The 16,565-nt window shown below is 39.7% G+C and overlaps 1 pseudogene; it reads left to right on the forward strand.

Annotated features, from left to right (window-relative positions):
- Positions 1 to 9,816: 9,816 nt before the first annotated feature.
- Positions 9,817 to 12,086, forward strand: LOC123153607 (uncharacterized; annotated as a pseudogene).
- The last annotated feature ends 4,479 nt before the right edge of the window (positions 12,087 to 16,565 follow it).

The raw sequence follows: 16,565 nt of genomic DNA on the forward strand, positions 1-16,565 counted from the left end.
GTTTACATAAAGAGTGAGAATGTCGGCAGCTGGGATTCTGGGCTGGAAAAGGAGCAAATATTAGAGACCTATTCTGCACAGCTCCAAAAGTCCTGAAACTTCACGGAAGACGTTTTCAGAATATATAAAAAATACCGAGCGCAAGAAGTTCACCAGGGGGCCACACCCTGCCCACGAGGGTGGGGGCGCACCCTACCCCCCTAGGCGCGCCCCCTACCTCGTGGGCCCCCTGGTGGCCCTCCGATGTCCATCTTCTGCTATATGAAGTCTTTCGATGAGAAAAAAACCAGAAGCCATCTCCTCGGACGAAACTCCGCCGCCACGAGGCGGAACCTTGGCGGAACCAATCTAGGGTGCTGGCAGAGCTGTTCTGCCGGGGAAACTTCCCTCCGGGAGGGGGAAATCATCGCCATCGTCATCACCAACGCTCCTCTCAACGGGAGAGGGCAATCTCCATCAACATCTTCATCGGCACCATCTCCTCTCAAAACCCTAGTTCATCTCTTGTATCCAATTCTTGTCTTCATGTCCGGGATTGGGGCTAGTAGGTTGCTAGTAGTGTTAATTACTCCTTGTAGTTGATGCTAGTTGGTTTATTTGGTGGAAGATCATATGTTCAGGTCCTATATGCATATTAATACCCCTCCGATTATGAACATGATTATGCTTTGTGAGTAATTACGTTTGTTCCTGAGGACATGGGAGAAGTCTTGCTATTAGTAGTCATGTGAATTTGGTATTCGTTCGATATTTTGATGAAATGTATGTTGTCTCTCCTCTAGTGGTGTTATGTGAACGTCGACTACATAACACTTCACCATTATTTGGGCCTAGAGGAAGGCATTGGGAAGTAATAAGTAGATGATGGGTTGCTAGAGTGACAGAAGCTTAAACCCTAGTTTATGTGTTGCTTCGTAAGGGGCTGATTTGGATCCATATGTTTCCTGCTATGGTTAGGTTTACCTTAATACTTTTGTTGTAGTTGCAGATGCTTGCAATAGAGGTTAATCATAAGTGGGATGCTTGTCCAAGTAAGGACAATACCCAAGCACCAGTCCACCCACATACCAAATTATCAAAGTACCGAACGTGAATCATATGAACGTGATGAAAACTAGCTTGACGATATTCCCATGTGTCCTCGGGAGCTCTTTTCTCTATATAAGAGTTTGTCCAGGCTTGTCCTTTGCTACAAAAAGGATTGGGCCACCTTGCTGAACTTTATTTACTTTTGTTACTTGTTGCTCATTACAAATTATCCTATCACAAAACTATCTGTTACCACTTATTTCAGTACTTGCAGAGAATACCTTGCTGGAAACTGCTTATCATTTCCTTCTGCTCCTCGTTGGGTTCAACACTCTTACTTATCGAAAGGACTACGATAGATCCCCTATACTTGTGGGTCATCAAGAATCTTTTCTGGCGCCGTTGACGGGCAGTGAAGCGCCTTTGGTAGGTGGAATTTGGTAAGGAAAAATTTATATAGTGTGCTGAAATTTACTGTCACTTGTTACTATGGAAAGTAATCCTCTGAGGGGCTTGTTCGGGGTATCTTCACCCCGACCATTAGAGCAAAGAGTTGCTCCTCAACCTACTGAACCTACTGAAAATGAAAATGTCTGCTTCGAAATTCCTTCGGGTATGATAGAAAAACTTCTAGCTAATCCTTTTGTAGGAGATGGAACAAAGCATCCTGATGAGCACTTAATATATGTGGATGAAGTTTGTGAATTATTTAAGCTTGCAGGTGTACCCGGAGATGTTGTTAAGAAGAAGGTCTTCCCTTTATCTTTGAAGGAAGATGCATCGACATGGTATAGGCTATGTGATGATATGGGGTCATGGAACTACAAATGATTGAAATTGGAATTTCATCAGAAGTTTTATCCTATGCATCTTGTTCATCGTGATCGCAATTATATATATAATTTTTGGCCTCGCGAAGGAGAAAGCATCGCTCAAGCTTGGGGGAGGCTTAAATCAATGTTATATTCATGCCCCAATCATGAGCTCTCAAGAGAAATGATTATTCAAAATTTTTATGCTCGGCTTTCTGATAGCAATCGCATCATGCTTGATACTTCTTGTGCTGGCTCTTTTATGATGAAGACTATTGAATTCAAATGGGATTTGTTGGAAAGAATTAAACGCAACTCTGAAGATTGGGACCTCGACAAAGGTAAGGAGTCAGGTATGACACCTAGGTTTGATTGTGTTAAATGTTTTATGGATACCGATGTTTTCCGTAAATTTAGCACTAAATATGGACTTGACTCTAAGATAGTAGCTTCTTTCTGTGAATCTTTTGCTACTTATGTTGATCTCCCCAAGGAGAAGTGGTTTAAATATCATCCTCACATAGAAGTAAAAGTAGTTGCACCTATTAAAGTTGAAGAAAAGACTATCACTTATAATGATCCTATTGTTCCTACTTCTTATGTTGAGAAACCACATTTCCCTGTCAGGATAAAGGATCATGCTAAAGCTTCAACCGTGGTTCGTAAAAGCAATATTAAAACTTATACACCTTCTAAGCAAATTAAAGTTGAACATGATATTGCTATTGTTAAAGATCTCTTGGCTGATAATATTGATGGGCATGTTATTTATTTCTGTGATGAATCTGCTAGAATTGCTAAACCTTGTGCTGAAGATAAACCTAGACCTACGGTAGGCATGCCTGTTATTTCTGTTAAAATAGGAGATCATTGTTATCATGGTTTATGTGATATGGGTGCCAGTGCTAGTGCAATACCTATTGGCCTATCTAGAGAAATTATGCATGATATTGCACCTGTTGAGTTAGAAGATATTGATGTCACAATTAAACTTGCCAATAGAGATACTATTTCACCAATGGGAATTGTTAGGGATGTTGAAGTCTTGTGTGGGAAAACTAAATATCCTGCTGATTTTCTTGTTCTTGGTTCCCCACAAGATAGCTTTTGTCCCATTATATTTGGTAGACCCTTCTTAAACACTGTTAATGCTACCATAGATTGCAAAAGGATGTTGTTACTATGGTTTAGATGATATGTCTCATGAATTTAATTTCTCTAAATTTAGTAGACAACACCGTGAAGAAGAATTACCTAGTAAGGATGAAATTATTGGTCTTGCTTCTATTGCCGTACCTCCTAGTGATCCTTTAGAACAATATTTGCTAGACCATGAAAATGATATGTTTATGAATGAAAGAAGGGAAATAGATGAAGTATTCTTTAAACAGGAACCTATTCTGAAACACAATTTGCCTGTTGAAATCCTAGGGGATCCTCCTCCACCCAAGGGTGATCCCGTGTTTGAGCTTAAACCGTTGCCTGATACTCTTAAATATGCTTATCTTGATGAGAAAAAGATATATCCTGTTATTATTAGTGCTAACCTTTCAGAGCATGAGGAAGAGAGATTATTGAAAACTCTGAAGAAGCACCGTGCTGCTATTGGGTATACTCTTGATGATCTTAAGGGCATTAGTCCCACTCTATGTCAACATAAAATAAATTTGGAAGAAGATGCTAAACTAGTTCGTGATCATCAACGACGGCTGAATCCTAAAATGAAAGAAGTGGTAAGAAAGGAAATACTAAAGCTCCTTGAGGCAGGTATAATTTATCCCGTTGCTGATAGTTAGTGGGTAAGTCCTGTCCATTGTGTCCCCTAAGAAGGGAGGTATTACTGTCGTTCCTAATGATAAAGATGAATTGATTCCTCAAAGAATTATTACAGGTTATAGGATGGTAATTGATTTCCGCAAATTAAATAAGGCACTAAAAAGGATCATTACCCCTTACCTTTTATCGATCAAATGCTAGAAAGATTATCCAAACATACACATTTTTGCTTTCTAGATGGTTATTCTGGTTTCTCTCAAATACCCGTGTCAGCCAAAGATCAATCAAAGACTACTTTTACTTGCCCTTTTGGTACTTTTGCTTATAGACATATGCCTTTTGGTTTATGTAATGCACCTGCTACCTTTCAAAGATGCATGATGGCTATATTCTCTGACTTTTGTGAAAAGATTTGTGAGGTTTTCATGGACGATTTCTCCATCTATGGATCTTCTTTTGATGATTGCTTGAGCAACCTTGATCGAGTTTTGCAGAGATGTGAAGAAACTAATCTTGTCTTGAATTGGGAAAAGTGCCACTTTATGGTTAATGAAGGTATTGTCTTGGGGCATAAAGTTTCTGAAAGAGGTATTAAAGTTGATAAAGCCAAGGTTGATGCTATTGAAAAGATGCCATGCCCCAAGGACATCAAAGGTATAAGAAGTTTCCTTGGTCACACCGGATTTTATAGGAGGTTCATTAATGACTTCTCAAAAATTTCTCGGCCTCTGACTAATTTATTACAAAAAGATATACCATTTGTCTTTGATGATGATTGTGTAGAAGCATTTGAAATACTTAAGAAAGCATTGATCTCTGCACCTATTGTTCAGCCACCTGATTGGAATTTACCCTTTGAAATTATGTGTGATGCTAGTGATTATGTTGTAGGTGTTGTTCTAGGGCAGAGAGTTGATAAGAAATTAAACATTATTCAATATGCTAGTAAAACCCTAGACAATGCTCAAAGAAATCATGCTACTACTGAAAAAGAATTCTTAGCAGTTGTATTTGCTTGTGATAAGTTCGGACCTTATATTGTTGATTCTAAAGTAACTATTCACACGGATCATGCTGCTATTAAATATCTTATGGAAAAGAAAGATGCTAAACCTAGACTTATTAGATGGGTTCTCTTACTACAAGAATTTGACTTACATATTGTTGATAGAAAGGGAGCTGAGAACCCCATTGCAGACAACTTGTCTAGGTTAGAAAATGTGCTTGATGACCCACTTCCTATTGATGATAGCTTGTCATGTTACAACGTCTAATAACACCATCTACTCCTTCTCATACTGCTCCATGGTATATTGTTGCTAAGTTTATACCCCCTAGTTTCACGTCCCAGCAAAAGAAAAAGTTCTTCTATGATTTGAGGCATTACTTTTGGGATGACCCACATCTTTATAAAGAAGGAGTAGATGGTCTTATTAGACGTTGTGTACCTGAGCATGAACAGGAACAGATCCTACGCAAGTGCCACTCCAAAGCTTATGGAGGACACCATGCTGGAGATAGAACTGCACATAAGGTATTGCAATTGGGTTTTTATTGGCCTACTCTCTTCAAGGATGCCCGTAAGTTTGTCTTATCTTGTGATGAATGTTAAAGAATTGGTAATATTAGTAGACGTCAAGAAATGCCTATGAACTATTCACTCGTTATTGAACCATTTGATGTTTGGGGCTTTGACTATATGGGACCTTTTCCTTCCTCTAATGGATATACACATATTTTAGTTGTTGTTGATTACGTTACTAAGTGGGTAGAAGCTATTCCAACTAGTAGTGCTGATCATAACACTTCTATTAAAATGCTTAAAGAAGTTATTTTTCCAACAGTTGGAGTCCCTAGTTATTTAATGACTGATGGTCGTTCACATTTTATTGATGGTGCTTTCCGTAAAATGCTTGCTAAGTATGATGTTAATCATAGAATTGCATCCCCTTATCACCTTCAGTCTAGTGGTCAAGTAGAATTGAGTAATAGAGAGCTCAAATTAATTTTGCAAAAGACTGTCAATAGGTCTAGAAAGAATTGGTCCAAGAAACTTGATGATGCATTATGGGCCTATAGAACTGCATATAAAAATCCTATGGGTATATGTCTCCGTATAAAATGGTTTATGGAAAAGCATGTCATTTACCTCTCGAACTAGAATATAAGGCTTATTGGGCTATTAAAGAGCTCAATTATGATTTCAAACTTGCCGGTGAGAAGAGGTTATTTGATATTAGCTCACTCGATGAATGGAGAACCCAAGCCTACGAAAATGCCAAGTTGTTTGCTACCTCTTGAGCACTGCATTGGTTTTCCCCGAAGAGGAAGGGATGATGCAGCAAAGTAGCGTAAGTATTTCCCTTAGTTTTTGAGAACCAAGGTATCAATCCAGTAGGAGGGTACGCGCGAGTCCCTCGCACCTGCACAAAACAAATAAATCCTCGCAACCAACGCAAATAGGGGTTGTCAATCCCTATAAGGCAACTTAAGAGAGTGAGATCTGATAGATATGATAAGATAATATTTTTGGTATTTTTATGATAAAGATGGAAAGTAAAATAAAGGCAAAGTAAATAGCAAAGGAAATAACTAAGTAGTAGGAGATCAATATGATAAAGATAGACCCGGGGGCCATAGGTTTCACTAGTGGCTTCTCTCGAGAGCATATGTATTCTACGGCGGGTGAACAAATTACTGTTGAGCAATTGACAGAATTGAGCATAGTTATGAGAATATCTAGGTAAGATCATGTATATAGGCATCACGTCCGAGACAAGTAGACCGACTCCTACCTACATCTACTACTATTACTCCACTCATCGACCTCTATCCAGCATGCATCTAGAGTATTAAGTTAAAATAGAGTAATGCCTTAAGCAAGATGACATGATGTAGAGGGATAGACTCATGCAATATGAAGAAAACCCCATCTTGTTATCCTCGATGGCAACAATACAATACGTGCCTTGCTGCCCTTACTGTCACTGGGAAAGGACACCGCAAGATTAAACCCAAAGCTAAGCACTTCTCCCATTGCAAGAAAGATCAATCTAGTAGGCCAAACCAAACTGATAATTCAAAGAGACTTGCAAAGATAACCAATCATACATAAAAGAATTCAGAGAAGATTCAAATATTATTCATAGATAGACTTGATCATAAACCCACAATTCATCGGTCTCAACAAACACACCGCAAAAAGAAGATTACATTGAATGGTTCTCCACAAGAGAGGGGGAGAACATTGTATTGAAATCCAAAAAGAGAGAAGAAGCCATCTGGCTACTAACTATGGACCCGTAGGTATGAGGTAAACTACTCACACTTCATCGGAGGGGCTATGGTGTTGATGTATAAGCCCTCTGTGGTCGATGCCCCCTCCGGCGGAGCTCTAGAATAGGCCCCAAGATGGGATCTCGTGGATACAGAAAGTTGCGGTGGTGGAATTAGGTTTTTGGCTCCGTATCTGATCGTTTGGGGGTACGTAGGTATATATAGGAGGAAGGAGTACGTCGGTAGAGCAACATGGGGCCAATGAGGGTGGACGGCGCGCCTGGTGGGCGCGCCCCCTACCTCGTGGCCTCCTGTTTCTTTTCTTGACGTAGGGTCCAAGTCTCTCTGGTCTTGTTCGTTGAGAAAATCACGTTCCCGAAGGTTTCATTCCGTTTGGACTCCGTTTGATATTCCTTTTCTTCAAAACCCTAAAACAGGCAAAAAATAGCAATTCTGGGCTAGGCCTCCGGTTAATAGGTTAGTCCCAAAAACAATATAAAAGTGGATAATAAAGCCCAACAATGTCGAAAACAGTAGATAATATAGCACGAAGCAATCAAAAATTATAGATACGTTGGAGACGTATCAAGCATCCCCAAGCTTAATTCCTGCTCGTCCTCGAGTAGGTAAATGATAAAAACAGAATTTTTGATGCGGAGTGCTACTTGGCATAATTTTAATGTAATTCTTCTTAATTGTGGTATGAATATTCAGATCCGAAAGATTCAAGACAAAAGTTCATATTGACATAAAAATAATAATACTTCAAGCATACTAGCAAAGCAATTATGTCTTCTCAAAATAACATGGCTAAAGAAAGTTATCCCTACAAAATCATATAGTCTGGCTATGCTCTATCTTCACCACACAAAATATTTAAATCATGCACAACCCCGATGACAAGCCAAGCAATTGTTTCATACTTTTGACATTCTCAAAACTTTTTCAATCTTCACACAATACATGAGCGTGAGCCATGGATATAGCACTATAGGTGGAATAGAGTGGTGGTTGTGGAGAAGACAAAAAGGGAAGATAGTCTCACATCAACTAGGCGTATCAACGGGCTATGGAGATGCCCATCAATAGATATCAATGTGAGTGGGTAGCGATTGCCATGCAACGGATGCACTAGAGCTATAAGTATATGAAAGCTCAAAAAGAAACTAAGTGGGTGTGCATCCAACTTGCTTGCTCATGAAGACCTAGGGCAATTTGAGGAAGCCCATCATTGGAATATACAAGCCAAGTTCTATAATGAAAGATTCCCACTAGTATATGAAAGTGACAACATAGGAGACTCTCTATCATGAAGATCATGGTGCTACTTTGAAGCACAAGTGTGGTAAAAGGATAGTAGCATTGTCCCTTCTCTCTTTTTCTCTCATTTTTGTATTTTTTGTATTTTTTTATTTGGGCCTTCTCCTTTTTTATGGCCTCTTTTTTTATTTGGGCTTCTTTGGCCTCTTTTATTTATTTATTTTTGTCCGAAGTCTCATCCCGACTTATGGGGGAATCATAGTCTCCATCATCCTTTCCTCAGTGGGACAATGCTCTAATAATGATGATCATCACACTTTTATTTTTCTTACAACTCAACAATTACAACTCGATACTTAGAATAAAATATGTCTCTATATGAATGCCTCCGGCGGTGTACCGGGATATGCAATGATGCATGAGTGACATGTATGAAAGAATTATGAATGGTGGCTTTTCCACAAATACAATGTCAACTACGTGATAATGCTAAGCAATATGACAATGATGGAGTGTGTCATAATAAACGAAACGGTGGAAAGTTGCATGGCAATATATCTCGGAATGGCTATGGAAATGCCATAATAGGTAGGTATGGTGGCTGTTTTGAGGAAGGTATATGGTGGGTGTATGATACCGGTGAAAGGTTCGCGGTATTAGAGAGGCTAGCAAAGGTGGAAGGGTGAGAGTCCGTATAATCCATGGACTCAACATTAGTTATAAAGAACTCATACACTTATTGCAAAAATCTACAAGTTACCAAAGCAAAGTATTACGCGCATGCTCCTAGGGGGATAGATTGGTAGGAAAAGACCATCGCTCGTCCCCGACCGCCACTCATAAGGAAGGCAATCAAAAAATAAATCATGCTCCGACTTCATCACATAACGGTTCACCATACGTGCATGCTACGGGAATCACAAACTTCAACACAAGTATTTCTCAAATTCACAACTACTCAACTAGCATGACTTTAATATCACCATCTTTATATCTCAAAACAAATATCAAGTATCAAACTTATCATACACTACTAGAGAAAAGCTTATACATAGACGCTTACTAGTAGCGCTCTTTATTTACCCACGCTACTACTATTTACTAGTAGCGCGCTATAATGACCCGCGCTACTGGTACTATTTACTAGTAGTGCGTGGCAAAAAATAACACGCTATTAGTAAATATTCTCGACTGTGCCTCGCGGATAGACCGTAGTAGTAGCGTGGGTTTTAAACCATCGCCATTGCTAAGTGAATATCTGTAGCGCCAGTGAGATACCCTGCGCTACCGCTAGCATTTCAGTCCCATCCCCCATCCCGTCAACCGTCCCAGTCCACCCACTCCCGCACCCCACCCACCCCCAATTCACATCCCCTCCACCTCCTCTCATCTCCTTTGTTGATGGGATCTCTCCATTTGTCTGATCCATGCCGGGATCCTCCACCGCCCAGCCGACAAGGCCCATCACCACGGCCAGCCCGGGCTGCTCCTCGCCGCGGCATGGAGGTGGGGCAGTGCGGCGGCCCCGAGGGACCATCACCTCATCTTAGCCCCCTCCCAAAGTCCCAAGCACGCCAGGATTCGTGCCCCTGCATCGGTCAGACCAATCGGCGGCGATGAGGAGAGAGAGGCCTTCACTTTCCACGATCGATGACCGCCGGAGATGAGGGACCAGGAGGAGCCGGTCGAGTTCGCACGCGCGCGCCACGCGACGTTCCTGGAGCTCATTTCATCCGAGCTCCCTGACGGCTACGCCACGCAGGAGGTCAACCACCTCACCCTCGCCTACTTCGCTGTCGCCGGCCTCTCCCTCCTTCGGGAGCTCGACCGGGTAAGCTCAGCCGAGATCTACCCCGCTGCCCGCCCTCTGGGCGTGTACTCTGTCCACGGTTGCACAAATTGCATGGAATTCTAGGGAGTTTCCTGAGTGATCTGTCATGTTCTAGATGTGGCTGTCCTCTGTTCATAGCTTTGAATCTCGTGTGGGTGTACTGATTATACTAGGAGATTGTATGCTTGTGCTCAGTTTATTCAAAAATTGTCAAGCATGCGCATACACATCGGTAGATTTCTGCGCTACGATGTAGAAGAAAAGGGTGGCAAATTTTTGAAAAATTTGGTTGTGGCGACTGAAATTAAGCTGCCCTGTTTTTATTTTTGAGTCAAATTGCAAGGATATGTACAGGTTCAAGGCCTACTGTCGTGGGCCCGCCCCTAAGCCGCTCCCAACTCAGGTCGTCAAGGTAGCGATTTTAATTAGTTTTGAGGCTGATTTGCCCTTGCCCTACTCACTTGGCTTTCTGCCGATGCTACGTCGGCTGAGTCTCCTATCCATCGATCTGAGGACTTGGCACTTCCTTGTATATGCCCATTCTGAACTCTGAGTTTTGCATCGGAAACGTGCAGAACATTGATATGCAATTAGAGCGAACTACAATGTAAATTTGTAGCCGGTTTGAATTTGTCAAAAAATATGCAAACTCTACTACTCTAGCCTAGTTGCAGGAGACTAAATTAGGAACTAAGTAGTGCTAGTATAATGGTTGAAACTCAATGTTGACTGCTGCCGGCATTCTCTATTTTGCATACACTCAAGTACAGATTAATTTGTTGTTAGCTTTGGAATCAATTCATCTTCATGCCTTTTTTTGAGGATGCTATCGTTAATTTTCATTGGATAGAAGATGGCAGAGCCCAGTTTAATTTTGATAGGTCTGTTTTGGGCTAATAGACAACTTTCTTTACTTTCTTGTAGAGTTTTTTGTATCAGTTATGCAAAGGAATTGCACACTGCCATGGCCATGGTGTCCTTCATCGGTTAGACCTTTGTTTTCTAATTTATGTTGCTGTATTTATCGGCCCATACAACATATTGCAATTGTTGCTAATGTGATTTACGATTGTTCCTCTTTGATATCATAGGGATTTAAAGCCCAAAATCTATTGGTTGACAAGGAGAAGATGATACTGAAAATTGCAGATCTTGGGTTAAGTAGAGCTTTTACTGTTCCTATGAAAAGCAGATCTTGGGTTAATGTACAGTGACGGTGCTGCTGCACTTGTGCTAGTCAGTGGGGAGAAAGCTAGAACCTTGGTCTTCAAGTTCTTGCAAGGACCAGAGGGTATGCTGATGCTGCGCAGGTAAATCTTACATGCCTCGTCACTAATCGTTGTTGGTGAAACAAATGTCACTTGAGAAATCTCAGCCCAATTTTCTTATTAATGAATACTTTTACCCATATTATCTTGACTCACATAATGATCTTTTTCTTTAGGATTCATGATTTTCTTCTTTTTTCTTGTTATTATGCATTACTATGAGTTCATTGTATTAAGATTCCTTGCAACTTCAGGCACTTGAGCTATTTACAGAAGGAGGGTACCCAGCCTTCTTCATGTCTTGTGGCAGTGTCTTCCTTTGATTCATTCGTGCAACAAAGAGGGTACCTGGCCTTCTTCATGTCTCAAGCAAAAAGTAAGGACTAGCCTCCGGCTGTTACTATTGATGCATGTGCATGTGCTAAAAAGAAAGAAAATACCCTACCGGATTTGAACTCTAATGCGTACTAACAAGTTTTCACTTTCCCGACGTGGCCGTAGGGATGATTGACACTGACTACGACATCCTAGTGGGCGTCGTGCTCTTCAACCACTTAGAGGTGGACTTCGACGTGAAGCACATCAACCGCGCCGCATGGATGATCGTCCATGTGATCATGATGCCGGATGTCACCGAGGTAGAGGACCTCGATGCCATCTTTCGGGGTGAGGGAGGATTCGGGTCCTCCGGCGTCTCAACTCCGAGCCTTGGTAGATACATGTAGAGAAGTGGTCTGTTTAGGCTGGTGGTGGAACACTAGGGAAGGTAGCCACCTTCGGTTGTGTGTGTTTAATTTATTTTGCACTGGACGTGTCCCTGATTTCTATCTATGAATAATGCACGTAATTTTTATTTTTTTTAATTTATAATTTGTTAGTAGTAGCGCTGGGGAAAACTACACGCTACTAATATCTAGCATAGTAGTAGCGCCTAGTATACTAGAAGCGCTACTACTATTTTGATAGTAGTAGCGCGGGTGTGCACCAGCGCTACTACTAACTTTTTAGTAGTAGCGCGGGTGCACCCATGCTACTACTAACTATTAGCTGTAGCGCGATACTAGTAGCGCGGATACCCACGCTGCTAGTAGCCATTTTACCCGTGCTGCTAGTAGCCTTTTTCCTAGTAGTGATAGTATTCAACACACTCATAAGAAAGTTATATTATTAATCTTGTATACCAAGCATATTACGATTTTAAGCAAATTACCATGCTATTAAGACTCTCAAAATAATCTAAGTGAAGCATGAGAGATCAATAGTTTCTATAAAACAAATCCACCATCGTGCTCTAAAAGATATAAGTGAAGCACTAGAGCAAAATTATATAACTCAAAAGATATAAGCGAAGCACATAGAGTATTCTAACAAATTCCAAATCATGTATGGCTCTCTCAAAAGGTGTGTACATCAAGGATGATTGTGGTAAACTAACAAGAAAATACTCAAATCATACAAGACGCTCCAAGCAAAACACATATCATGTGGCGAATAAAAATATAGCTCCAAGTAAAGTTACCGATAGAAGTAGACGAAAGAGGGGATGCCTTCCGGGGCATCCCCAAGCTTTGGCTTTTAGGTGTCCTTAGATTATCTTGGGAGTGCCATGGGCATCCCCAAGCTTAGGCTCTTGCCACTCCTTGTTCCATAATCCATCAAATCTTTACCCAAAACTTGAAAACCTCACAACACAAAACTTAAAGTAGAAAATCTCGTGAGCTCCGTTAGCGAAAGAAAATAAAAGACCACTTCAAGGTATTGTAATGAACTCATTATTTATTTATATTGGTGTTATACCTACTGTATTCCAACTTCTCTATGGTTTATAAACTATTTTAATTGCCATAGATTCATCAAAATAAGCAAACAACACAAGAAAAACAGAATCTGTAAAAAACAGAACAGTCTGTAGTAATCTGTAGCTAGCGCAAGATATGGAACCCCAAAAAATCTAAAATAAATTGCTGGACGTGAGGAATTTATCTATTAATCACCTTCAAAAAGAATTAACTAAATATCACTTCCCAAATAAAAATGATAGCAGTTCTTGTGAGCGCTAAAGTTTCTGTTTTTACAGCAAGTTCAACATGACTTTCCCCAAGTCTTCCCAACGGTTCTACTTGGCACAAACACTAATTAAACACAAAAAACACAACCAAAACATAGGATAGATAAATTATTTATTACTAAACAGGAGAAAAAAGCAAGTAATAAAAATAAAATTGGGTTGCCTCCCAACAAGCGCTATCGTTTAACGCCCCTAGCTAGGCATAATAAGCAAGAATAGATCTAGGTATTGCCATCTTTGGTAGGCAATCCATAAGTGGATCTCATAATAGATTCATAAGGTAATTTAATTTTTTTTCTAGGAAAGTGTTCCATGCCTTTCCTTAATGGAAATTGGTATCTAATATGTCCTTCCTTCATATCAATAATTGCACCAATCGTTCTAAGGAAAGGTCTACCAAGAATAATAGGACATGCAGGATTACAATCTATGTCAAGAACAATAAAATCTACGGGCACATAATAAGAACATCATTAATTCTTCCCATAGGTTTCTTAATAGTGGAATCCTCAAGGTGCAAGTTTAGAGAGCAATCATCAAAATCACGGAATCCTAACAAATCACACAAAGTCTTCGGAATCGTGGAAACACTAGCACCCAAATCACATAAAGCATAGCATTCATGATCTTTAATTTTAATTTTAATAGTTAGTTCCCACTCATCATAAAGTTTTCTAGGGATAGAAACTTCCAATTCAAGTTTTTCTTCATAAGATTGCATCAATGCATCAACGATATGTTTAGTAAACGCTTTATTTTGACTATAAGCATGAGGAGAATTTAGCACGGATTGCTACAAGGAAATACAATCAATCAAAGATCAATTTTCATAGTTAAATTCCTTGAAATCCATAATAGTGGGTTTAGCAACATCTAGGGTTTTAATTTCTTCAATCCCATTTTATCAAATTTAGCATCAAGATCAACAAATTCCGAATTTTTGGAACGCCTTCTAGGTAAAGGTGGATCATATTCAGTCCCATCATTATCAAGATTCATATTAAAAAAACAAAGATTTAATAGGGGACACAACAATAACTTTTAGATCTTCATCTTTATTTTCATAGGAACTAGAAGAACACGCTCTTATAAAGGCATCTTTCTTAGCACGCATCCTAGCGGTTCTTTCTTTGCACTCATCAATCGAAATTCTCATGGATTTGAGAGACTCATTGATATCATGCTTAGGTGGAATAGATCTAAGTTTCAAAGAATCAACATCAAGAGAAATTCTATCAACGTTCCTAGCCAAATCATCAATCTTAAGCAATTTTTCTTCAATCATAGCATTAAAATTCTTTTGCAAAGTAATAAATTCTTTAATATTAGATTCAAAATCAGAGGGAATCTTATTAAAATTTCCATAAGAATTTTTGTAGGAATTACCATAATTATTAGAGGGATTACTAGGATAAGGCCTAGGATTAAAATTTCCTCTATACGCGTTGTTACCAAAATTGTTCCTACCAACAAAATCCACATCCATAGATTCATTATTATTCTAAATCAAAGTAGACAAGGGCATATCATGAGGATCAGAAGAAACACTCTTATTAGCAAATAATTTCATAAGTTCATCCATCTTTCCGCTCAAAACATTAATTTCTTCTATCACATGCACCTTTTTATTAGTAGATCTTTCAGTGTGCCATTGAGAATAATTAACCATAATATTATCTAGGAGTTTAGTAGCTTCTCCTAAAGTGATTTCCATAAAAGTGCCTCCCACGGTCGAATCTAAAAGATTTCTAGAAGCAAAATTCAATCTGGCATAAAATTTTTGAACAATCATCCACAAATTTAAAGCATGAGTAGGGCAATTACGTATCATTGGTTTCATTCTCTCCCAAGCTTGTGCAACATGTTCATGATCAAGTTGCTTAAGATTCATAATATCGTTTCTAAGAGAGATGATCTTAGCGGGAGGAAAATACTTAGAGATAAAAGCATCGTTGCACTTGTTTCATGAATCAATACTATTTTTAGGCAAAGATGAAAACCAAGCTTTAGCACGATCTCTAAGCGAAAAAGGAAATAGCTTCAATTTAACAATATCGTTATCCACGTCTTTCTTCTTTTGCATGTCACACAAATCAATGAAGCTATTTAGATGGGTAGCGGCATCTTCGCTAGGAAGGCCGTAAAACGGATCTTTCATGACAAGATTTAGCAAAGCAGCATTAATTTCACAAGATTCAGCATCAGTAAGAGGAGCAATCGGAGTGCTAATAAAATCATTGTTGTTGGTATTGGTGAAGTCACACAATTTAGTATTATCTTGAGCCATCATGACAAGCAAGCAAACTAACACACAAGCAAACAAAAAGCAAGCAGACAAAAAGAGGCAAATAGAGAGGGAGGAGGGAGGATAGAGAGAGAGGGCGAATAAAACGGCAAGGGTGAAGTGGGGGAGAGGAAAACGAGAGGCAACTGGCAAATAATGTAATGCGGGAGATAAGGGTATGTGATGGGTACTTGGTATGTTGACTTTTGCGTAGACCTCCCCGGCAACGGCGCCAGAAATCCTTCTTGCTACCTCTTGAGCACTGCGTTGGTTTTCCCCAAAGAGGAAGGGATGATGCAGCAAATTAGCGTAAGTATTTCCCTCAGTTTTTGAGAACCAATGTATCAATCCAGTAGGAGGCTATGTGCGAGTCCCTCGCACCTGCACAAAATAAATAAATCCTCGCAACCAACGCAAATAGGGGTTGTCAAATCCCTATAAGGCCACTTACGAGAGTGAGATCTGATAGATATGATAAGATAATATTTTTGGTATTTTTATGATAAAGATGCAAAGTAAAATAAAGGCAAAGTAAATAGCAAAGGAAATAACTAAGTAGTAGGAGATCAATATGATAAAGATAGACCCGGGGGCCATAGGTTTCACTAGTGGCTTCTCTCGAGAGCATAAGTATTCTACGGTGGGTGAACAAATTACTATTGAGCAATTGACAGAATTGAGCATAGTTATGAGAATATCTAGGTATCATCATGTATATAGGCATCACGTCCGAGACAAGTAGACCGACTCCTGCCTGCATCTACTACTATTACTCCACTCATCGACCGCTATCCAGCATGCATCTAGAGTATTAAGTTAAAACAGAGTAACGCCTTAAGCAAGATGACATGATGTAGAGGGATAGACTCATGCAATATGAAGAAAACCCCATCTTGTTATCCTCGATGGAAACAATACAATACGTGCCTTGCTGCCCTTACTGTCACCGGGAAAGGACACC

This window comes from Triticum aestivum, chromosome 7A (assembly GCF_018294505.1).
Source record: "Triticum aestivum cultivar Chinese Spring chromosome 7A, IWGSC CS RefSeq v2.1, whole genome shotgun sequence".
NCBI lineage: Eukaryota > Viridiplantae > Streptophyta > Magnoliopsida > Poales > Poaceae > Triticum > Triticum aestivum.